Below are 24,754 nucleotides of genomic sequence, written 5' to 3'. Positions count from 1 at the left end.
ACACACCATTGTAAAGCAATTATACTCCAATAAAGATGTTAAAAAAGAAAAGAAAATACTATCCACAAGTTATCTAATCCAATGAAGCATAATGAGTCAGAAATACATTTTTTAAATAACATCATCTTCTTGCCTGCCAGATGCCTGAAGCCCAGAGATGAGGTCAGTCCTTGGGCATTATTAATCAATTTTATTTAATTTTCATAAATTTCCTAAGGGCAGTGCTTGAAAGACATGAATTTAGTCCAGCACTCCTTTCAAAAGCAAAAGTTGTCCCAGAATACCTCTCATACACGGCTTCTCCAGTGTTCCTCAACCAAAGGAAATGTTCTAACTGTTCAACACATTTCAATAGATAGCTGCAGTCACATTTTTGGTTTTGAACTAGACAATCTCTTCAACGAGGTGGACAAAATCAAAACAGGCTGTGTCCCTTCATCACTTTCCCTGGCAGGTTACTTTTAAATGTTTAAAGAGCCCCCTCCCTATACTGCCAAAGCCGTTAGCAAGTGGCCTTCCACTGTTTCTCTTTGCTCACCCCACTCACTTCCTTCTTATTTTCCTTCCCTGCAGCTTATACCCCTCTACTCTGATGTAAAGTTTCCTGTGAGTGTGGTTCCTGGGCCACCTGCACCATAATTACTCAGTGGAGGAGGAGGGTGGTTATTAATAAGAAACATTTCTATGCCCCATCAAGTCAGAATTTCTGCCAAGGGTGCCCCACAGAGCTCTATTTTTATCAAGCAGCCTAGGAGATCTTTATGCACATTGAAACTTGAGACTCACTGCATCAGATAAAACTGCTCTAAGACAGTTACAAATAACCCCCTAAATACCCGCCTTGATCAGCGGAACAGTACCTACTTTAGAACAAACTCCTGCTTTGCTCTAAATGAAGTAGAGGCATTTCCTTTTTCCTCCCACTTCCCTCACCTTGCATCTTACCTATTAATTTTCTGTCTTTTAACATACTTTTATTCCATGGGACACATTTCTTTCAAGGCTTCATTTAAGGCTTAATCTGAGCACTGTGTCTTCACTCCATCCACTTTCACCAGGATATCCGACTGTGATTTCTCACTCAATAGTTCCAAGGCTAATAACTACTGTATATCTTTCCCACAAGTATCAGCTCCAAGTAAATTCATTCCTTCATTTATTTATTCAACATTATTTATGAAGCTCTTACTTCCTGCTAGGAACTAGTGAGCAAAGACACAGACGATATTGATCTTATGAAATTTACATTCTGCTAGAGGCAGGAGGTTGAGCACAGAGGTACTAAGATACCAAGATACTAAACAACTAACTGCACAAATATATCATTAAAACTGCGGTAAGTGCTACAAATATGAAATACAACAGAGGTGGTTATGCATTTTTTGGCAAAAATATCTCAGAAGTGGTGGTGTGTCCTTCTCAGTACATCAGGAGACACTGATTTGCCCTGTTATCAGCGATGTTTACTTTGATCACCTAAGTTATGTCTGCCATGTTTCTCCCCTGTAAAGATACTATTTTTCCTTTTGTAATTACAAAGTGTCTTACAGGGAATTACTTTGCGAATATGCAAGTATACTTTTGCCCATTCATTTTAGCATCTAAAGATTATTCTTTTCTGAAGTGATTATTACTGTGATGTTTGAAAATGGTGAATTTTCTATTTCTACCCTTCTTTCTATATTTATTAGCTTAGTTGGAGTTTTTGTTGAAGGTTGTTTAATTTTTTGTACAAAATTTTAAAATTTTAGGCTGTCAAAAGGATCCTTTTTTTCTTTTATGGTATCTGGGTTCTTCATCATTCTTTAAAAGGTCTTCAAACTGACTAATGATAAAAAATTTTAAAAAACATGTCTACCAATCTTTTCTCCTAGTAATTTTATGGTTAGTTATTTTTGAATAAATACCATTGATCTGTATGGAATTTATTTTTATGTAAGGAGTATGACACGGATACAGATTCTTTTTATCATTAGGCAAAATGACCCTGAATCTCTTCAATTTTGCTTAGCTTCTTATTTAATTCTCAACTCTGCTCAATAAGGTGATCTGCCCAAACTAGGAACTAAGTACATATTTATTAAACTGAAGTAGTCTCTTAATTATACCTCAACGAAGCTGAAAAAAAAAAGTCTGGGAGTGATGGATAAACTTACATAGAGAAGAGATATCAGCAATTCAGAAAGGAGGCAAGTATGCAACTGTGTTGGAGATACCCCAGAACTGGACTGAGAGTGGTAAAAAGAATGTAGAAGGATAAATAGCTATTGGGAGCGATTCTGAGGGGAAAAAAAAACATAGAACCTGGAAGTTAAGTGAAAAGACCAGAATATAGGAGCGTAAGTAGGCAAAGATACTGTAAATGTTGGCATCTAAGGGAAGTGGAGATGGTGATGCTTCTGACTTCAACAGAGAAAACTTCTCCTGTATCTCAGTGAATGGCATCAACACCCAATTACACACAACCTGGCAAAACTTGGAAACAGTCACCGTGAATCTCCTCCCTCCCTCAACTCCACATCCATTCTACCACTTATAGTTGCTGAGTCACCCTCCAAGATATCTCTCAAATCTGCATTTTCTCACCAACTTTCCTTACAGTACCCTAATCTGTGTCACCCTTTACTCTGTCTGCATCGCTAGAATAGCCTTCTAACTGGTCTATTTGTCTCCATCATGCTCCCCTTTGTTTAATTCTACATTCAACAGGTATGCTATTCAGATATTGTCATTTCTTCACTTAAAACCCTTTAATAGCTTTCCATCACTGTCAATATCATGCATCTTTAATAGGTCCCACAAAGCTGGGTCTGATCCAGCTGCCAACCCACCAGCCTTCTATTCACCCTCATTGCACACTTCTACTTCCTCTGTATCTTTCCAGTGTTAGTTTAAGCAACTCTTCCTCAGGCAGATATTTTTGACCACTTCCAAACGAAGTCACACTCTTGGTCATATACTCATAAAGAAATACCATACAAACCCAAACTGAGGGATTTTCTACAAAAAAAAACTGGCCAGTGTTCTTAAAAAGTGTCAAGATGATGAAAGACAGAAAGCCTGAAGGAATGTTTCGGATCAAAAGGGACTCAGGATACATTACAGAAAATGCCATGTGTGATCCTGTATGGGATCCTGGACCAGAAGAAGGACACTGGTGAAATGTGAATAAGATCTGTAGATTAGACAATATAGTATTGTAACAGTGTTAGTATCCTGATTTTGATAACTACCGTGATTATATTAGCTGTTAATATTTGGGGAAATGGGTAAAAAGGATATACAGAAATTCTGTGTACTATTTTTGCAATTTTCTGGAATTCTGAAATTATTTTAAAATTAAATATTTTTAAAATGTTCAATTAGTACCTTAACAATCCCTTCAACAAGTAAAATGACAACAAAAGGAAAAAAGTTTGCATCATATGCAACATATATAATATTGATTATGTCTAAACTATAGGGCATATTTGCAGAACAGTAAGAAAGAGATACAAAGTTGAATAAAAATCAGCAAATGGAATGAACACGTCATGAGAGAAATATAAATGGCTAAGCAGCACGTGAAAAATATTAATTTCACTAGTAATTAAGAAACTATGGATTTGAAATGGTATTTCCATTTATTTGATTGATAAAATTTACGTGATTGGTCATACTTAATATTGATGAAGACTGGAAGAAAAGTTGGCAATTAAAAAAAATAATACGCATTCCTGTTGACCAAGCAATTCTAAGTTTCCCCCATAGACTGTCCTGCCCAAATAATACACTAATACACACACACACACACACTCTCACACACACACTTGCTCCCACTGTAGCATGGCTTAAAAATATTACAATTTTGGAAATTAAAATACATAGCCGTCAAAAGGATGTTATTTGAAATAAAGAATCTCTACAGGAAATGAAGCCATTAGAAAAGATTTATATCTATATGTGCTGAACCAGGAAGTTGTCCGCGTTACAGCATTAAGTGAAAAAAAAAGCAAGTTGTAAAATAGCATATAACGTAGGACTCCCACCTTGTAGTACTAATACATATGTATTTAATGTATATTGGCATTTGCTAGAAAGGTATCTGAACAACATGCACTGGATTTTTCTCAGCTGTTCTCTCAAGGATGAAATCATGAAGGATTTCATATGTAACTTATTCATTTCGGTACAATTTGTTACAAGTATGTATCACTTCATTATCAGACAAATTATACTTTTTTTAAAGCCTAGAAATTGTCAGTAGGTAGCTCCAGATTTGAAGCCTAGCCCTGCCAGTTTCCAGTTGTGTGGATTTTGATCAATTACTCCCTGAGTCTGTTTCCCTTGTCTAAGGTGAGACACTTGCCTCACAATGTTATGAAGGTAGTGGTAGTTGAAACAGTTATTCAAGGGCTTTCTAAACCCAGAGAGGCTATCTGGCCTGATGGCTGGGCAGCCTTGGTGCTACACACCATAATATGCAGCTGCTAGAGAGAGCAGTTAGCTGATTGGCTATAGACCTTCAGGAAAACAGCGCGGGAGAACCCTGTTGCATGAACCCTTCAGTCAGTCCCGCCAAATTCAAGGCCCCAAGGGCTCACCCTGCTCCCTTCTGCCTTTCCTTAATCCTCTCTTCTGGACCACGTACCATGTGTCCCTAGCACAAGAGTAAGGCTTGTTTGCATCAGGTTAGTCTCCTGATCAAAAAAGCAACTGATAACCTAGTGTCTATGGAAGAGGTCTAAACACCCTTGCTGGCCCTCAGTGCTGTGCATTATTAGACTTTGCTTTCCATTGCTTCCCAATATATAAGGCTTCCCCTACTTTTCTTTTTGATCAAACCCTCTCTGCCCTATCCCAACATCTGCCATTCAGAAGGAGGTGCAACATTCTTTCCTGCCAGCTCTGTGGTTTTCTGATTTCTTCCACCTGAAAACAGGTATTCATAGGAAAACTAAACACAGTGTTGGGTGCCATTACAAAAACTCCAAGGCAGCCTTGATGGATATGTTATTCCATAAAAATGTATATGAAAATCAGAGGAATAAATGCATAAAGCTTAAAAACAGAAGCACAAATTTGCATATAAAATTAGATTTAGCTTCTAAATAGGTTTTTCTCTAAGTATGGTTTATTGACCACCTGCATCAGAATCCTCTGAAAAGGTTGTTAAAATAAGGCTCCCAGGCCCTGCCCAAACTTACTAAATAATAACCTATGGGGGTGGCATGGAAGTCATTCTGGTTTTTTGAGACTAGTTTGAAATGCACTGCCCTAGTTACCTTTCTAAGTCTTTCAATAATATTACATTTGACAAAAGACAAAGAACCCTGATGCCATAAGAATGTGATGGTCATTTACATTTCTTTCAAGAGCCACATTTGAATTTCTTGAACTTTTCAATACTTGGACAAAAAAAAGTTCCACACCCACCAATGATTCTAAGTGATTTTCATCTTTTTTTTCCTTAAAGTACTATATTGATTCAGTAAGCAGTTTCTCTGCCCCATTTTTACAAAAACAGGAACGTATGAAGGATTTATTCCAGGCTTCTCTTTTCTAATCTCATTCTATCTACCACTTCCAATTGTTCCTCTTGTTAAAGAAAATGTATCCTGTGGAACAGTTTATAAACCAACCTCTCAAGGACAAAACAGATTGGAAAAAGAACTGAAGTCAATCTGTCAGAAGACTGAAGCATGAACCCACAGGCATAAAGGCCTCTCCATATTTCTTCTCAGTGGTTGAAATGCATACTTCCGGTGTTAAAAGACAGGGCTCCAGCAACAGATTAAATAAAATTACAGGGTCCTTAGATGAGCTGAATTTAAACTTGATCACCATTACTGACTGCAGTTTTCTTTATGCCTTTAATGAAAAGGTGCACAGTTGATTACGGTCCTAGCCACTCAAGTTTGAAATGTAACACTCCCAAAAAAGACCCACAGTGGAATTTCCCCCTGAGTACCTGCAAAGGCAAAACAGGCAGTGTTAACTGGGGACTGGAAGGGTTAAAAATGAGTCATCACTGGCCTCCTGTTTCCAATAAACCAGAGTCAAATCAAGTCAAGCAATCAAAATGAGTAATTTGTGATGAGTCCCTGAACAGCTAGCTATCTCTTGTATGAGCCTGGGCTGAATCTTTGGTTCAGTTACTGTGAAAGCACTGAAACCTAAGTACAGCAAAAGTTTAAAAACAAAATAAAACACCAAATTCACCAAAACTCAAACTTAGTCAAGTTTAAACTCACAACATTTTTAAATAGTTCCTTTAAAAGAAACTGGACTTTAAATAATTATGTAATTTGAACAAAAGGGTAAAATCAAACAATGCAGACTGTATTTTTTAAAATGAGATTTAAAAAATTTTCCTCAACTAAATAGTATCCGTGAACTTTACACAAGACCAAGAAAAGTTTTTGCCTCCTTAGAAAAAAACAATACTAGTTACAAATCTCTGAAATTTATTTATGAGAATAAAGAATTATGAGGACTAATGTAATGTTAAAATATTGAAATCAGTGATGACATACTCCTTGCTAAAGAAGTTCTGGAGGAATTCAGAATTTTTGATTCTTTGTTGCTACAGCAGTCTTCCCACCTATAGTTAAAATCTGGCCTCTCTCTTTTTTTTTTTTTTTTAAATTGAGGTATAGTCAAAGTATAATATAATGTTAATGGCAGGTCCAATAATAAAAATGTCTGGCCTTTTATAATTAGACGTAATTATGTCAAGTCAAAGAACAGCTAAAATTTACTCTGCTTTTACTCTATAAAATATTCTGAATAAAAATGGTTATGAAATGTCATCATAACTTCACCATGGCTTCTGAATGGGAGATATATAAGGCTCTGAGAGTGTGGACAAAGGTGGATGGCATAGAAGTTTTTCAGAATACTGATACCTTTCCAATAATATAATGTACACATACTCATTTGTAACATCTCTCTTCTCCAGTGATTCTTTACATCTAACGTAAATGTCTCCCTAACACAATGCGTTATACAGTATGTATTATATTACACATAATATGTAGTATAATGTATATATTTTATAATACATACCTTATATATAATGTATACATTATATTATGTATACACGACATACACTGTATAAAATGCATCTAATATATATTATATAGTTAAATAATATTACATCACACAATATATATAAAACATATAATGTATATATTATACATTATATTAGGGAGACATATCCTGCTGCCTCCAGCGAAGGATCACTAGGTACAAGGAAAGATATTACAAATGATTATAATATGTATTGCATATGTCAACTGTTAGACAAAAACAAAAAATAACCTATTTTTAAAGCATATGTGAAAACACAAATTGGACCCCTTCTTAAAGTATTTAATGAAACACATTTACAAAATACCAAAACATCAAGGAAAAATAGCCAAAATTTTGTACAATAATTGGGTACTAATTCTATATAGGAGATGACAAACTCTGCAGTGGAAATGACTGGAGGCCCGGATCTCATTAGGACAAGCCCCCACTTTTCTCTCCCCAGTCAGTGTCCCCAGCACCTGGCATGTGATCAGGGATACACACAAGTTAGGAAAGCAAACACCGGAGTCAAGAATGTCTGGGTTTGATGCCCAGCTCTATCACTCTATCCCAGCCTATGACCCTGAGTGATTTACCTAGCCTTTTTGTTCCTCAATTTTTTAATCTGCAAAATGGCACCTATTCCATAAGGTTGTCTTATGAATTAATAACAATAGTAACAACTAATACATGTAGCAGTTAACCTTGTGCCAGACACTTCTCAGTACTTTTCATTTATACCTATTTATTCATTTAATCTTTCCCCAAACCTTATGAGACAGAAACTAATATCCCAATTGAAAGATGAAGAAACTGAAGCTCAGAGAAGTTAGTAACTTACCCAAGGACCCACAACTCGTAAATGGCAAAAAGAATTCACGTTCCTAACCACTCCATCATCCTTGAGATAACAAATGTAAAGGCTGAGTACAGTGCCTGGCATATAGCACATGTTTAATAACTAATATTTATTAATAAGTATTTGTCAAACGTTTGCAAGATTCTGAGGTTACACCAGGGCTCGGCAGGAAAGAATGCTGTGATCAACTGGTGAGGTGTCCCGTGGATGTGGAATACGTGTGTGATCACACTATGCCCCAGGTTTACGATTCCTCTTCCACATAAAACAAAGAATCCTGATGTCTGGCTGTCTGAAGTTTTCCCTTCTTCATCTCAGTGTCTCTGGGATCTTATGTCAGGCTGTCATTATCTGACATCAGATTTCACCTCCACTCTCTCCTTCTGTTAACCCACTCACTCCCCACCCAACTGCCAAAGTGCTCTTCCCAAAAGATGCTTTCATACGTACTCCTTTCAAGGAACCTACCTTGAATTGGCTACTTTATCTAAATCAAAATTCCACCCCCTTGCTTTCAAGGGCCTTAATAAGACATGGAAGGAACATGCCTTTAACTCTAGTTCAAGTGCTCAGGTGCCTACTTATCAAATGAATACTTGATAAGAATGGCCATGTTTCATTATGCAGAGAATAGCAGTAGTGTTTGTGTTACTTCACAACAGTAATAAGCAATTTTTAAATTTTATTTATTTATTTTGGACACAGCCCAACAGGAAAACATTTTTAAATGTTTAAGGATCTCACTTGATTTTTATTCAGGATGAAACAAGCTTGATTGGAGGACAAAAAGGGAAGAATATCAGAGAAAAATCTGCATTATTATATGCACCATAATGTTAATATCCAGACAAATTTCAGTCAGCTTTCTAATCGTTCATCCTGAAATTAGATCATGAATCATAGGGTAAACCTCCAATGACTGGGGACGGAAAGTCAGAACTATTTAAAAAAAAAAAAAAAAAAAGGAAGGCATAACACTCTTCATATTCAAGATCACACAATGCACTCATTACCAAGAGTATTTTGAAAGGCTAACTAGAGCTAATCAAAACATATGAATTACTGGTGCTTATATCAAGGGGCTGCTTTTAATAAATATGAGTTACTAAGTAGCCAGTGGTCTGAATTAATGTCTGTAAGCCAACCACATCAATGGACAAACATAACATGGATTTAATTTAAAATTTAGAAAGAAAATCAAATATGAACTTTGAAGACTTAGCAATTTGCCAAATGTTTAACTGGCTTTTCTACTCAACATGAGGAGATGAAGGATTGTACTAGAAGTTCATCTAATTTGCTTAGAAATGCAACTAATTTCTGACAAAAGGCATATCCAGATGTAGCTACATCTAGATCATTCCTGAGTTGAACATTACGATGTCAACTCAGGATTTCTGAATGTACACTCAACACATCCAACTGGACAATTCACATGTTCAGATAGCTGAAATAAGCAAGTCAGTAAGTACCAATACAGTGTTTTTTTTCTTTGTTTGGTTTTGTTTTGTTTTAGCGGGATCGTTATTGTTCCTTCAGTTGAGGAAGTTGGTCTTAGTTGACTATATCAATTGGCTCCAATTTAATGAAACGTTTGATGATTCATATAAAGTTATGGCTAAAAATAATCAATACTAGAAGAGGTGATGTAGTAAGGTTGGGAAGATTCTAGAATTGGTATTCATTTAACAAATATTTAATGGGCAGCTGACATCCATTAGCCCTCAGGGGTAGAGAACTGACTCTCATATTTTCAAGGATGACCATGAGTCATTTCTCATAGTTTCAATTGAAGTTACTCCTAAATCTTTCACAGGGGGGAGAAAAAAATGCTAGGATTAGACAGAATCACAAATCCAGTGGTTTATAAGTGTGTCTAATTGGTAAATGTATCCTCCCTGAAGGCACCTGGCATTTTCTGGGCAGCATCTACTATTTCTTCTACCCCTCAGATCCTGAGCAAGCACTACCAGGTTTTTCTTCTCTATAAAAGGCAACCTCGCTCTCTGGATTGTAGCTGTAAGTAGGCTTGGGAAGAGTCCTTGAAGGAGGAATGTGATCGAACTGTGTTAAGACCTTTGTGCCAAAAGTAAACAGAGGTAACTATTACTAACAATTCTTTATTTTTTATCAGTCCTTCTCAGAAGCCAATCCCCAAAACAGTCTCCCCTCCAGGAAATAATCTCTCTGCTGAGGACACCCTTGGGACCACGATGCTCCCATTTCTCCCTCCAAGCCTTTCAATGGGAATGAGTGCTATCAAACAGAGCAAAAGTACGCAAGAAACTGGCCCTGAAGACCACAATATGGGTAAAGGACTTGGATTCTCTGCCTGCTGATTTAAATGGTGCTTATGTTACAAAAGAGTGTAAGAAAACAAGTTTCTTCTTAAAATTCCCAAGAACCAGCTAATACATAAATTACAGGTGAAGTAGTATATTCAAGAGCCGATTCCCAAGAGGCAAGCAAATTGCTGCATATACGCTTGAACAGAAAACAAGCAGCCTGTTCATTTTCCAGGGAGATTCTAATAACATTTCATGCCTTTGAATGAAGATGTAATGGAGCAAACGGTAAACAAGAGGAACCTACTTCCCAGTGCCTTCCCAAAGGTATTGACTCAGTATTAAAAAGAAACATAGATATTTACAGTGTAGCTATAAAATGTCTACAATAATAGAGTCACAGAGTACATTTTTTATACATATATATTTTAAAACAGAGTACCTTTTTGAAGTTCAATTTAGCATCCATCCCACAAACATAAGACTGCCAACTGAAACAAGGTCTGGAAAAGCATAGAAGATAGTGGCTTAAACTCTGTGTAAAACAACCATAGAAAATTACTCCCCAAAACTTGAAACAGAAAATCAAACATTCACGTGTAATTGAACTGCTGGAACAAATCTGCCATATTGACCTTGACAGGGCCTTGAATCATGAGATCATAAATCAGCATCCTGGTGATATCCATTATAAACTTAGAAATGCCTTAAAGCCTAGGACTTCATTTTATTCTCAGTGATTAGCAGGATGTTTGGAAAGCACTGGGCTCTCTGGGGCTTACTTTGAAAGATTCAAAGATTCAAACACCGATTTCCAGAAAGCCACCCCCAAGACACCCAGGCACTTAAGATTTTCTTCAATCCTCTCGATCAGGTTCTGTTTCCCGAATTACTTATTGTTTATTTATTTATTTTTAAATTTCAGTAATTACAGCACCTTAGGCTCTTGGCTATCAGCGGTGTGGGTTGTTTCAGAGAGTTCTGGAAAATTATGTTTTAGTGACATTCCACTTCTCTGTGCATTTCATTAAAGGCAAGGCTCTCCGTTAAGGCTTATAAATTATTCAGGTGAGGGAAAATGCCTTATGAGTGGCTCATAAACGGCGTTAACAGTAAGCATCATCTAGAAAGGCATGACACACGGTCCTGCAAGGACGCCTGTTTTTCCAACCGCCGCCCCGTCCCTCCCCACACCACGCACCCCCAAAGACAATGCGGGGGTCTCTCTGAACGCCGACACCATCTCCGAGGCCGCGCCCCAAGCCTAAACCAGAAACACCCGCGTGGAGGTAGATCACTGCCGGCGTCCCACCCTGCCCCCAGGAGCCACAGCTTCCTGCTTTCCCCATCAAGGTGAAACTAACCCCTCGGAGCCCGCTGCGGGGCGGACAGAGGCAACGCAGGCGGAGGCAGCCGACCGCAGGACTGGCAGGAAGGAAGTGAGCGGCCGCAAAGCGCATTTTCCTCCCGCGGAGCAAGCCCGGGACAGAACGTCGCCAGCGGAAGAGGGGCCGGCGCGCGCCAGGCCACCGGGCACACGCGCCCGGCGTGCACACTCGCCTGTGCCGGTGCGCGCTCACACTCACACACACACACACACACACGCACGCGAGCGCGCCTACTCACCACCAGCCCCTGATGTCCGGAGCCCGCGTGGGATGGCGACTGCAACGGCTGTCCCCGCGCCTGCCGTGTGGCCTTGGCATCCGTCTGGCCGCTGCAGCCCGGGCCGCGGTGGCTTTTGCTGGAAGGCACTGCAGTAGGGTGATAGGGCACCCAGCGAGCAGGCGCCCGCTCCCTTCACTCTGCCGACCCTCCTCCGCTTCTCTGCGGACTGACGGAGCTTTGCTACCTTCACTCGTTTGGCTTCCGTGCGTTCCTCTCCTCCCCCTCCCCTTCGCGGCCGTAGCTCCCCAGCGCCCAGCGCAGAGAGCTCCCTCGAAAACCCACGCGCAGGCCTGGCGATCCCGAGCCTGCAGCAGCCGTCCCTGATGCCGCCGCCGCCGCCGCAGGAAAATAAACTGTCACTGCGATGGTCCCGGCCTCCTCTGCCCCGGCCCCTGGGTGCCGCCTCCGCCTCTGCCTCCGCCCCTTCCTCGGCGGCGGCCTCCCGCGTTCCGCAGAAAACGCTCGCGGGTGGAAGCAGGTCCCCGCGGTTCGGCCTAGAGCGAATGTGAAACAATCGGGTGCGACTTTCTCTTCTGAAACCCTGCCCGTCCCCTTCTCAGCCCAGAACCACCTGAACTCTCATTTCGCTCCACCATCAGTTTCACTGAGGTGGACCAGAGTGGGTGCCTTTCAAGTGTACACGTGAGGTGATACAGCTGGATTTGACCGTGAACTCGCATCGCAGTCAGAGGAAGGATAGGGTTTTCGTGAAAATCCCACTTACACCGTATTAGGAATTCCACCTTGAGATTTATCCATAACCCACCCCCACCGCGAAACAGTTCAGTCCTCTTCCCCTCTCCCCGCTCTGTGTCCTGGGGTAATGCAGGCTATTATGATATATTTTGGATATTATATTATTATCATGTGCGGTGTTTTTAGTATGGTCCTGGCACTGAGCCAGGCACTCTACATGAAATCTTATTTCATCCTCTCCACAGCCCTTATATAAGGTACTCTTACTTTTCTCATGACTGAGGCACAGAGAAGCAAGGTAATTTGTCCCAGGTGACCCACCTAGAAAGTTGTAGAAGATTTAAATTCTGATCAGACACTAAAGGCTATTCCTATTGGCTTTTAATGTGTAAATCTCTGAATGTGTAAACATTATACAAATACTACTACTTCTGGGTGAAACGCAGACATTTTTTTACTTTTCCTGAGTTTGGTTGGGAGGTTACTTCCAAGAGAGGGAAGTGACTGCAGAGAGAGGTAATGGAACATGAACTTCTTCTAACCTGCTTTTCTTCAGGAGACCAAACTTCTAGCCCTGGCTCTGCCACCAAGTGAGCTGTTTGGCCTAAGGCATTTCACCCTCTTAGGCCTCATTTCCCTGCACTGGTTTTTGAAATGGTGAGGTCTGACTATTATAGGCAGCCTGCAGCCTTGATTTTTAAGAAGCAGTGGTGTCATTGTTTTTTCTAATTTTGAATTTGAGTCTAAATTTTAACAAAAATTCAGACTTTGGCCATGTGCTGGAAAGTTGGAAGGACTGTCAACTTTTGCTTCATGGTGGGTTCTAGCAGCCATCAGCTAGAACTAAGTAGTAGGTGTATCCTTTAGACTGGGAAGATGCTCTTCAGTTTTCCCCAGTCCCCACCACTCCTATATGCCCCATCCCCTGACATTGAGGATATGGTAGACATTTGAGTGTGTAGTTTGGAACTAGATAATCTCATGACCTACTAGACAATCTAAAATTCAGTGATAATTAAGAAGATTAATCAGGGACTTCCCCAGTGGTCCAGTGGTAAAGAATCCGCCTTCCAATGCAGGGGAGGCGGGTTCGATCCCTGGTTGGGGAACTAAGATCCCACATGCCGCAGGGCAACTAAGCCTGCACGCCACAACTACTGAGCCTGCATGCCTCAACTAGAGAGAGAAAAACCCGTGTGCCACAACTAGAGAGAAGCCCGTGTGCTGCAACTAAAGGTCCCACGTGCAACAATGAAGATCCTACGTGCCACAACTAAGACCCTAGGCAGCCAAAAAAAAAGATTAATCAGATTCCTAAAAAGTATTATGAAACAAAGAATGCACATAAATATTTATAGTGGTCATTGATCGTAGTCTTGTTGCCTAGAATCCCAAACTCTCATAAAAGGCAAAATAGCTCAGCACTCACTGTCTCCTCCCCTTAGCAGCTAGCATCATGTGACCTAAGTTCAGCCAATCAGAGTCTCCTACCCAAGTCTCTGAATCTGCAGTGTGATTCAAAGGGACATTTTAGAAATAATACCATTATCTGTGGAGTAGCTTTCATGCCCATAGACAGCAGTGCCAGCGGTGAGAGGTGGGACTGTCCAATGGCAGTACCAGTGGTGTCCTAAGTGGGCTGCTTGGGTGGTGTGGCCTGTTCTGATTCCAGCTACCAAGCTGCCCTGCCTGTTTTCATGAGCCGGATTCTCCAACCTTTCTGTCTCTTTGGTATTCTATGTAATGGCCTTCCAAGACATTTCTCTTCTGCTTAAGTTAACCAGAATTGGTTTTAGTGTTTGCCATGAGAACTCTGACACAGTGAGGTTGGGTTGATCCAAGCTCTGCCTCCCTTTCGTTAACTGAATTAATGAAAAGTGGGCACAGAAATATTTATACATCTTTTATCTTAGAGAATTTTAAAGTGTTCTATAATTTTGCTTGCACTTTTGAAGATTCTATTTCAATATAAATCCCTTTAAAAGATAGAATTTTTTTGCCTTTATCAATTATATTAACAAAGATTGTGTATAAATAAACATTGCCCATCAATACTGGTGAGGATGCAATGAAATGAGCCCCCTCATCTGGTGGTATAATTTGGATACACTGCCAGGGAAGGAATTTATCAGTATGTTAACAGAAGCTGTAAAATATGCACATCCCTTTGCCCAAAGTAATTCCACTTCCAGGAAGCAATGTATCCTAAGGAAATCTGAAATGAGGAATCAGATTTTTCCACTGGGATATTTATCACCAACTTTGGGCATTAGAGTTATGTTTATGATGAAGCTGCTTATGATACAATGTTAAATAAATAAGAACTATACAAAACTGCATAAACATATAATCTCAAGTAGGTAAAAACACAGGGAAAACATCTAGGAGAATTTATTAAAATTATCCCTAGAGATTAGTTATAGGCAATTATAATTGCCTTCTTTATACTTTACTGTAATTTAAATTTCCTATAAAAGGCATGATTTCATCTTATTTAAGGAAAAGAAATATTTAATAATTAAAAATAAACAATATTGGAAGCCAGAAAAACATAAGGTTGCATCTATCACAGTGCCTCATTCAAAATAGGTACATAATAAATGTTTGAGAAAAGGACAAAGGTAGGAATAAAGAAGAGAGAGAGGAAAAAATGAAGGACACACTATTTCACAAAGAAGAGTGATGAATTAAGGGACTCCCCTGTCTTTTGTTTAGTTGATGGTACATATAGAAACAGGACATTACATTCTAAATTGCTTTATTAAGTAATTCTGCATTGGAGTATTTCCCAAATGTGATAAGTGGCGAAACATTAATACCTTTCTCACTGTATAAGTAACAGGGAGTCAGCACTCAGATTTTTCTTCTGTTCCACAACATCAGAGATAGATCTGTTCAGAGAAGCTGGATGAGCACAGGGTGCTGGTATTCAAGAAAAAGAGGCAACCTCTTGCCTCTGATTGGCCATCACATGGAGGTCTGCCACTCTCCTTGGGGCACCCAAAAGTCCACGAGTTTGGAGACGAGTTTGGAGTAGCCTTTATTCTCCCCATCAGTTGACATCCTAAGAGAATCTTATTTGTTGGAACTGACAGTACAAGGAGAAAGTGGGCAGTGTTGAATTTACATTGATTGAGAAACTGAAATTAATTTGTGCCCTCCTGTAATTGTTTGGTGTTTGCACATAAAATGGTGCTCCTTGGGGTAATAACCGCCCTTACCGGAGGTCCTTGCTGAGACCAGATGGACTGGAGTTCTTGTTCTTTGTTTCACAGATTTAGAATTTCCTGGCTCTGGATTATCTTTAAAATCAAGGGGAAAAATGAATTAAAATACCCAACTCAATTCTATTAGAAGAAAAATTCATCTCATAGGTTGTGTACTTAAAAGCATGTACCTCAGAAATGACTATATTCTTAAAAACATGTGTTCTTAAAACTCTGGAGTTTGCTTTTGTTTATACCAATAATTCTCAAAGTATGGAAGTGACCCTTGAAATCTTTTCAGACAGTCAAAACTATCCAGTCTACTCAGCAAGGTCAAAACTATTTTCATGAAAACACAAATCCATTCTTTGACCTTTTTTCTCATTCTCTCATGAGTTTGCAGTGGAGTTTTCCAGAGCTACATGGCTGATGTCGCCACAGCTAGAATGCAGATGAAAGTGTGAGAATCCAGTCATCTCTTATGAAGCCAGATGTGAAAGAGATTTGTAATAATATAAAACAGTGCCAATTTTCTCACTAGTTTTTGTTGTGTTTGGGAAAAATATCATTATATTGTAACGAAAATGAGATGTTTAGTTTAACGTGTAATCAGTTTATTATTTTTAATAGATTGATAAATATTTTAAGTTTCTCTATATTATTTTCTAGTATAGTAAAAAATGGATAGATATTACTCACTTAAATGAAAGCTCTCTAGAGTCCGTGATAGTTTTTAAGATTAAGACTGTATAGATGCACACCTGAAACTAACACAACATTGTAAATCAACTATACTTCAATAAAAAATAAATTAAAAAGAAAAAGACTGTATAGAGTCTGGAGACTGAAAAGTTTGCAAAAACCACTAATCTGTGCCATTAAGGAACTAATAACCTCTGAATAACCTATTTTTCCCTCAGACCTCGTTGAGGAATTATAACTGTGGCAACTAGCCTGTGTCAGTAAATGCAGGAAGCAACTGCTTCAAAAATGGAAACTGCAGGCACGTTTGAGTTTTTCCACTCCTGAGATTTATTTTGCTGCCCTCTTCCTGTTAATTACTTAGGCTTGGAGAATTCTATGTCCATTATGTTCTCATATCCAGTATACTGGATACTAGGTGAGGTTTCAGAATTCCTGGAACCTCATTCCTCTGAGCCTAGTGTTTCCATCAAAACATGGGAATGATGGCCATGTTACAAAGGTAGCTGGGAAGCTCTTAAGGTAGTTATGAAGCTGAAACATATGAAAGCATTTTGGAAATTTCGATGTGCTTTACAGATATAAGGCTTACTACTATTTAACATTTCAACATCCAGACAGACATTTGATGAAAATGTGAATTCTCTCTTCAGCTGACATTATTTAATCTCTTGGATTTAGGTACATAAGATATTGATAAATGTGGAACAAATATTAGTAGTGTTTGGAGCAATAGATTTTTTTCTAAAGACCTTTTTTTGCAGGCTGACTTACAGATACAAAGGATGTGTGGAGAGGGGCAGACAGGTGGAGGGAGAGCGGGAAGGAGGTGGTAGAAAAGCATCTGACCCTCACCCTCACTGTCAAAACATGTGATGTGATGGTCACATCTCCCCTGGGGCTGCTTCATGCAATAGAAATCCTTCTGTGGTAAGCTTTGACTATTATTTAACAGCTATTCAGTAGGTTTGAGCAGAAACAGTGCAAAAGACACAAGATAGCATTGTACTTGTTATTTTAAATTTAAAATGTCTTTGGTCAACAGAAAAAAGAATACCTTCTGTTTATAGAAAAATGTGCCCACTGAAGTTTTCACTGGACTGAATAATACCTTCCTAAAATACAACTCTTAAACTTATCTATTGCTATGTAAGCAAAGACATGACCTTTTCCAAGGACAAATAGTAAAAATAGCAGATCTCTAAATATACATTTAGGCATGTGCTGCTGGGCTTAAAGCTTAGGCTCATAATGTAGATAAACACTAATATCTTTGTCTGCTCGGGTTGCTGTGACAAAATACCACAGACTGGGTGGCTTAACAACAGAACTTTTTCTCATGGTTCTGGGAACTGGGAAGTTCATATCAAGGCTCTGGCCAACTGGGTTCCTGGTGAGGGCTCTCTTCCTGGCTTGCAGACACCCACCTTCTCACTGTGCCCTCATATGGGGGTAGAGGGGAGAAAGAGATCTCTCTCTCTCTTCCTCTTCTTATAAGACCACCAGTCCTGTAGGATTAGGACCCTACCCTTATGACCTTATTTAACCTTAATCACTCCCTAAAAGTCCTGTCTTTAAGTACGGTCATATTGAGTCACATCTGGGGGTACCCAATTCAGTTGCTAGCAACCTATTTGCCATTTGAAGTAAGTCCAAAATAGACCTTGAATGAAGCCACATAGTTTCATACAAGTCTCATAGAAACTGCAGGATTCTTTGACCCCAAGCCACAAAATAATCATGACTCTGTCATTGTTATGCACTCATCTATTCAGTTTCTCTGACTAAATGTCAAACTTTGCCATCACAGGTCACTCTGTCATAATCCATTATGTTTTCAGAGACTCGAATAAACACAAAACACACTCTGCCCTCCAAAAAGAGAAGGGAGAAATTCTAAGAGGTTGTTGTTATTGCCTTTCTTTGACTTAATCATTTTTTTTTAGTCAGAAAGATCTTTACCGTTCTTTGAGGTGGAAAATAGGGTACATTTTCCTGAACAAGCAGAGTTTTCAAATTTGAGAATCAGAAGTTATCACAGATATCATCTAGTCCAACTTCCTTACTTCACAGAGGAGGAAACTGAGATCGTGAAAGTGGTGTTGACTTGTCAAGGTCACTGTAGACTGCAGCACCACAGCCGAGTCTTGAGTCTGTTCCATTACAGTCAGGAAACGTGGTTAGCTCGCCACTAGCTAGTGTTGTTAGATTTTACCTTTACCGACGGTACATGCCTTTCCCAGACATGATGTCAATTGGTTCTCTTAACCCTGTGAAACCAGAAGGCCATATGTGAGGCCAAAGGGTAAAGGGTTGTGCTTCTAGGAAGGGGTACAATCTAAAGGTGTGGAGGACAGAAGACTGCAAATCTGCAAAACATATGACAATAAGGGTCAGAATTAAAGTGGAACTCAAATGCCACATAGAAACAAATGGGTGTCTGTTACATATTATAAAGGATAAATGAATTTGTGAAATTGGATATGAAGTGGCAGGATAGTTGAGCACAAAAAATGGGTACTTTTCGTTGGACAAATTGTACATCAAAGGCAAGTTGGTTAATTTCTCTAAGCCTCAGTTTCTTGATGGGTAAATACAATGGAATTTTTTTTTTTTCTTTTTTGGCTGCACCACAAGGCATGTGGGATCTTAGTTCCCAGACCAGGGATCAAACCCACGCCCCCTGCAGTGGAAGCACGAAGTCTTAATCACTGGACAGCTGGGGAAGTCCCAATGGAATTCTTATGAAGAGTAAATAAAATCATATCTATAAAGCATCTAGCACTATGTGTAAGGCAGGAAGGGGTGGAAGGAGGTTTTGGAGCCTGGACTACAAAAAGAATGGTGCTATTGTTAACCTAAAGCAATAAAATAGCCAGTTATTTTTATGGCAAAACGGGTTTATTTGGGAACAGCAAAGAATTGCAATTCAGGATATGCAGCTATGGCAAACCACATGCAAGTCTGATGAAGCAAAAGAGAGGAAACTCTACTTTTATAGAGGAGACTGGGAAGGTGGGAGGGGCTGTTATAAAAAAAGAAGTCCATTGGAAGATACTGGGAGGGGTTCAAAGCACAGTGGCTTTTCATTGACTGAGTTGTGACAGTCTCTCATTAGCTGAGCTATTACCAGGCAAGGAGAAAATTTTCCTTCCTCCTGCTGGTGGTAGTAAAGTAGTGTCTCTTCCTGCCAGAGGTGCAAGGTACACCTGTTTCTGTTGGAATCTGTATTTTTTTTTTTTAATATTTATTTTTTTACACTGGCCCTTAGTGGTGGCAGGCTCCTTAGTTGCAGCACGTGGGCTCCTTAGTTGTGGCATGCAAACTCTTAGTCGAGGCATGCATGTGGGATCTAGTTCCCTGACCAGGGATCAAACCTGGGTCCCCTGCATTGGGAGAACAGAGTCTTAACCACTGCACCACCAGGGAAGTCCCTGTTGGAATCTGTATTGATGGCAAGTGGTATGTGTGGGAGAACTCTCTCTTCTGGCCTCTCAATTCCATTTTTGTGAGATTTCCCTTTATTATTTTTCACATTATTATTGCTAGAAAAAAAATCAAGCAATAATATAGGCTATATGAGATGGTGATGTGTTGGAGATGAATGAAGAGCAGTCAAGTGGAAATGCCTAATAATCCTGGAAAGTTAACCTTAAGGTGTAGATTTGGAGGACATTTGCTGAGTGGTAATAAGTAAAAGCCAGAAAATGGATGAAAGCCTCAAGGATGGATGGGGAAGGCCTGGGCACCACGGATTGAACCTTAACAAATGTCCACGTGTACTGGGCTGCAGAAGGAAGAAGAGCCAGAAAAGGTCAATCTTAGAAGAGAACCAGGCATAACTGAGTGTGGGGAATAGTAATTACAAAACCGCCACCCTTTCCTGGCCCTTCTCTGAGCCAGGCACTGTGCTGAGTGATTTGCTTACATCACCTCACTTTATCCACACAACCCAACAAGGTAGGTCATATCATCACCCTCGTTATTTCCAGGTGAGAATATGGAGTGATGCAGCCATGATGAGAGCTGGCACTCTGAACCACAGGGACAGAAGAAGTAAGGGGTGGTGAACAGGGCCACATGCTGCAGAGATGGCAAGGAGAACAAAGTCTGAAAGAAGGCAATTGGATTTTCCCATGTATAAGTCACTGGTCGTGAAGAGTACATTTTCAGAAGAGGGGTGGGCACATCCACAATGTTACAGGGAAGTGAAGAGGGGGGTATTGGGAAAGGAATGGGGGAACCAGCTGTGCACCAGTTACCCCAAAGGAAGGCAAGGACTAGATTGGTAATCAGGGGGTAACCAGAGCCTAGTAGCTTCTTCCTCCAGGCAGGGAAGCAGAGGGAAAGACCTGGTGGCAAAAGGAAGATAGAAGACTGGAATATGGAAAGAGTTAATGAAGACAGTAAGATCTTGAAGGATGGTATCAGTAATGCAGACGTGAGGACTTGTTTTCAGAACAAGAGAACCAAACTTCCCATGTCCTACTGCCTTGGAACTCTTTCTTAGCACACTCTTGCATTCAAAGAAACATCCATTCAGCGTCCAGAGTTTAGATAGCAAGTTAAAACTTTGCTGTGTGACACAAAGATGCCAAAGGACTTGTTTTCATGATGCTAAATGGGTTTTTTTCCCCCTCATTATTTAGTATCTTGTAAATGGCAGTTACTCCAATGTTTTTGTTGTGTTCCTTTTCTACTCCGAGCCCCTTGTCTTTATTGTGAAATCTACATAGCTTCCTAGACTCTTTCCAATGACTTATTCTCACATTATTCAGATTCCCTACAAGGAAAGAGAGACCAGGAATTAACCTATAAGCAAGAAGCCTCTCACCACCTCCTGCTACCTCTCCAAGTCCAAGAAGAGAGCGGAAAATTGAGAACATATATGAACATGTATTCTTGTCACATGCAAGTCATCTGTGGCAGAAGGAAAGGATGAAAAGTATAGGGTCGAAGGCGTGTGGTATCCATCCCAAAACAAAGTTCTTTGATTTAACATCCCATCAGGCAGAGGCGCTTCAGGGAGATAGGAACGATCTTACCAAATATAAAAATTCAACAGACATCAGCCATGCAGTAATTACTGACCCCTGAGTGTTCAATTTTAGGTTTCCAGGTGGGATCTTTAAGGAGTTAAGGTTTGAGTGGGAGACCCTTTACACAATCTTGGTTCAGCATTTTCCTCCGTACTTGGATCATCAGAACCATGAACGTGGACCACGCCTGCAAAAAGTGAGGACATTTACTGCAATGATTAAGAGAAAGGGCTTTGGAGTCAGCAGACCTGGGTTTGAATCTTAATGCTGCCACTTTGCAGCTGTGTGACCTTTGAGCCGGTGAATTAACTTCTCTGAATGTTAGTTTCCTCATCATCCATAAAACAGGGATAATAATATACTTCAAAGGGAGTTTGTAACTATTCACTGAGCTGTTATAGTAAAGTACTTAGCACAGTGACCAGCACCCTGTGGGCACTCAATAAATAGTCACCAATACAGCTGGTAGTGAAAGAGGAGTCCCGGTTAGCGGGGCAGTCAGATGGGCGGAGTCAGATGGAGACACATCCCTGAGCCATCCTGCAAGTTCTTTAGCCACAGAATAGTGTGTGTATGGAGAGGGGTCTGAGGGCTGGGGGCACAGAGTCTGCCTATCTACTTACAGGCCATTTAGCATGCAAATATCCAAGCTTACTTTCCTGGAAAGTGGTGTGCTCTACTTGTAAGCATTTGGATACTCTTTCAGCCCTGATATCTGAGCCCAAAAGAGATATCTGCAATGCAGGCTAGACTAAGGAGACAAAATGCATCTGTCAGCAGATGTTTCATTAAGATCTGATTTAACTTGATTAAAATCTGTATTGACTTAGCCTAAGGAAGCCGTTGCAATAGGAATAACTACTCTAGCATTGTGTTAGTGCCTAGAGAATGATTTGAATTCTGGAAGCTCTTGGATGACAGGGGATGGATTTATATGCGATTTTTAGTTTCTTCTTTTTTTGTAGTTTTTCTAATTGTATGATTTTTCTATTTTTTCAATATTTCTGCCAAGAGCACCTATTACAAGTATAATAATAATTTTTTTAAGTTATTAAGGAAATACATCTCTCTCACTAAACACATCAGTGTGAAAAACCAGTTTGAAAGGGAAATCGGCCCACTCTGTTCAAGATGGTTTGGAAGGAATTCCCTGGCGGTCCAGTGGTTAGGACTCGGCGCTTTTACTGACAGGGCCGGGTTCGATCCCTGCTTGGGGAAATAAGATCCCACAAGCCAAGCGGAGTGGCCAAAAAAAAGAGAAAAAAAATGGTTTGGAGAGGAGAGGGCTTGGAGGTAAGCATCTGGGAGTAAGATGGAAAACTTTGGATTTATCCCCAATATGTTCTTTCCTTTTTTTTTTGTCTTCCTGGTCACGGAAAAGAAAATCTGTCACTGAAGGACAGGGATATCTGAAGATGCCAGAGGGGTTGAGGGTGGAAGGTGAGGCTGGGATAAAGCCTTTGTTTCAGGAGACAGACCTGGTTGATCGGAAGGTTTTATAAAAGCTAAGGCCTCCAGTGAGTCTTCTGCTGAGGGTATCTAGGCTATGCCCCTGAGGCCCTGCCTTAAACTAAGAACCCCCAGTGGGTGCTTTATAGAGTAAATCTAGGATGAGACTCTGAGGCTTGGCTTAGATACCCTTGGTAGCCACATCTGCTTGCATACTGGCCTGTTTATGATGATAACACGTTCCTCCCCTCTTACCCCAGGCTTGGTAGGATACAATTTGTGATGGCTAATGTTATGTGTTAAGTTGATAGGGCTTAGAGACGCTCAGATAGTTGGGAAGACATTATTTCTGGATGTGTCTGTGAGGATGTTTCTGGAAGAGATGGCATTTGAATTGGTAGCTTGAGTAAAGAAGATCACCTTCACCAATGTAAGTGGGCATTATCCAATTCAATGAGAGCATGAAGAGAACAAAAAGGCAGTGGAAGGGCAAAATTTCTCCCTCTGTTTGAAATGGTACGTTCACCTTCTCCTGCCCTCAAACGTAGGTAGGTGATCCCAGTTCTTAGGCCTTTGGGCTTAGACTGGAACTACACCATCAGCATTCCTGGGCTTCTAGCTTACAGACGGCAGATCATGAGACTTCTCAGCCTCCATAACAGTGGGAGCCAACCCTCCTCATAATAAATCTCTCTATCTACATATCTCTATATTTACCTCATTGATTCCATTTCTCTGGAAACCTTTGACTAATATACCATTTAACCAATTACCCAACCAACATTTTGAGGCAAACAGCACACTATTTGCTTCCTATTATTATAAAACGAGACTATTTCTAAAATAGAGATCTCAAAGAAGAAAATAAAAATCATCGGTGATCTAACTACCCAGAAAAAACCAACACATTGTTGTATTTGTTCTCAGATTCATCTATACACACACACACACATGCGCGTGCATATATACACTCCATATATCACTCTATATATTTATTTTACCTAATTAGTATTAGAATATACATTAGAGTATTTTAAATAACCTTTTCTTCTTAACATATTGTGAACATTTTCCCACAACTATTTTTTTTTTTTTTGGCAGTGCCACATGGCTTGAGGGATCTTAGTTCCCCGACCAGGGATCGAACCCAGGCCCATGGCAGTGAGAGCACAGAGTTCTAACCACTGGAATTCCCCCTACATCTTTAAATATATTCCTAAAATATAATGTTTACATCCAGCTATGTCAGCTCAACAGATCATTACTGGATGACTTTTTTTTATATATTTTTTTAATGTTTTATTTATTTTATTTTATTTTTATTTATTTTTGGCTGCGTTGGGTCTTCATTGCTGCGTGCGGTCTTTCTCTAGTTGTGGTGAGCGGGGGCTACTCTTCATTGCGGTACGCAGGCTTCTCATTTTGGTGGCTTATCTTGTTGCGGAGCACGGGCTTCTCTCTAGTCGCGTGGGCTTCAGTAGTTGTGGCTTGCGGGATCTAGAGCGCAGGCTCAGTAGTTGTGGCTCGTGGAATCTACAGCGCAGGCTCAATAGTTGCGGCGCACAGGATTAGTTGCTCCGTGGCATGTGGGGTCTTACCAGACCAGGGCTCGAACCCATGTTCCCTGCATTGGCAGGCAGATTCTTAACCACTGCACCACCAGGGAAGCCCTACTGGATGACTTCTAAATGCCTAGCACCAAGAGAGATGCTTCAAGAGTCCTGGTTCTGTCACTTACAAACTCTTCACCCTTAGATAAGTTACTGAACCTCTCTATGCCTCAATTTTCAGATCTCT

The 24,754-nt window shown here is 40.1% G+C and overlaps 1 protein-coding gene across 11 annotated transcripts in view; it reads right to left on the bottom strand.

The window, feature by feature from the left end:
• STAMBPL1 (STAM binding protein like 1) overlaps positions 1-24,237 on the bottom strand; it is a 59,943-nt gene extending 35,706 nt beyond the window's left edge. For 3 of the 11 annotated variants that reach the window (XM_082407167.1, XM_082407170.1, XM_082407168.1), the window contains exon 1: positions 11,824-24,231. The gene's annotated coding sequence lies outside the window, so the exon portion shown is untranslated. Of the gene's footprint in view, positions 1-10,639; positions 10,701-11,561; positions 11,754-11,823 lie in introns of those variants that run through there. The other 8 variants (XM_082407169.1, XM_082407166.1, XM_082407173.1 and 5 more) reach the window with 6 other exon arrangements.
• Positions 24,238-24,754: the final 517 nt, after the last annotated feature.

The sequence above is a fragment of the Balaenoptera borealis genome (genome assembly GCF_965194805.1).
Source record: "Balaenoptera borealis genome assembly, chromosome: 10".
Classification (NCBI taxonomy): domain Eukaryota; kingdom Metazoa; phylum Chordata; class Mammalia; order Artiodactyla; family Balaenopteridae; genus Balaenoptera; species Balaenoptera borealis.
Note: the sequence above shows the minus strand (reverse complement) of the source record. Positions and strands in the feature narration are given on the sequence as shown.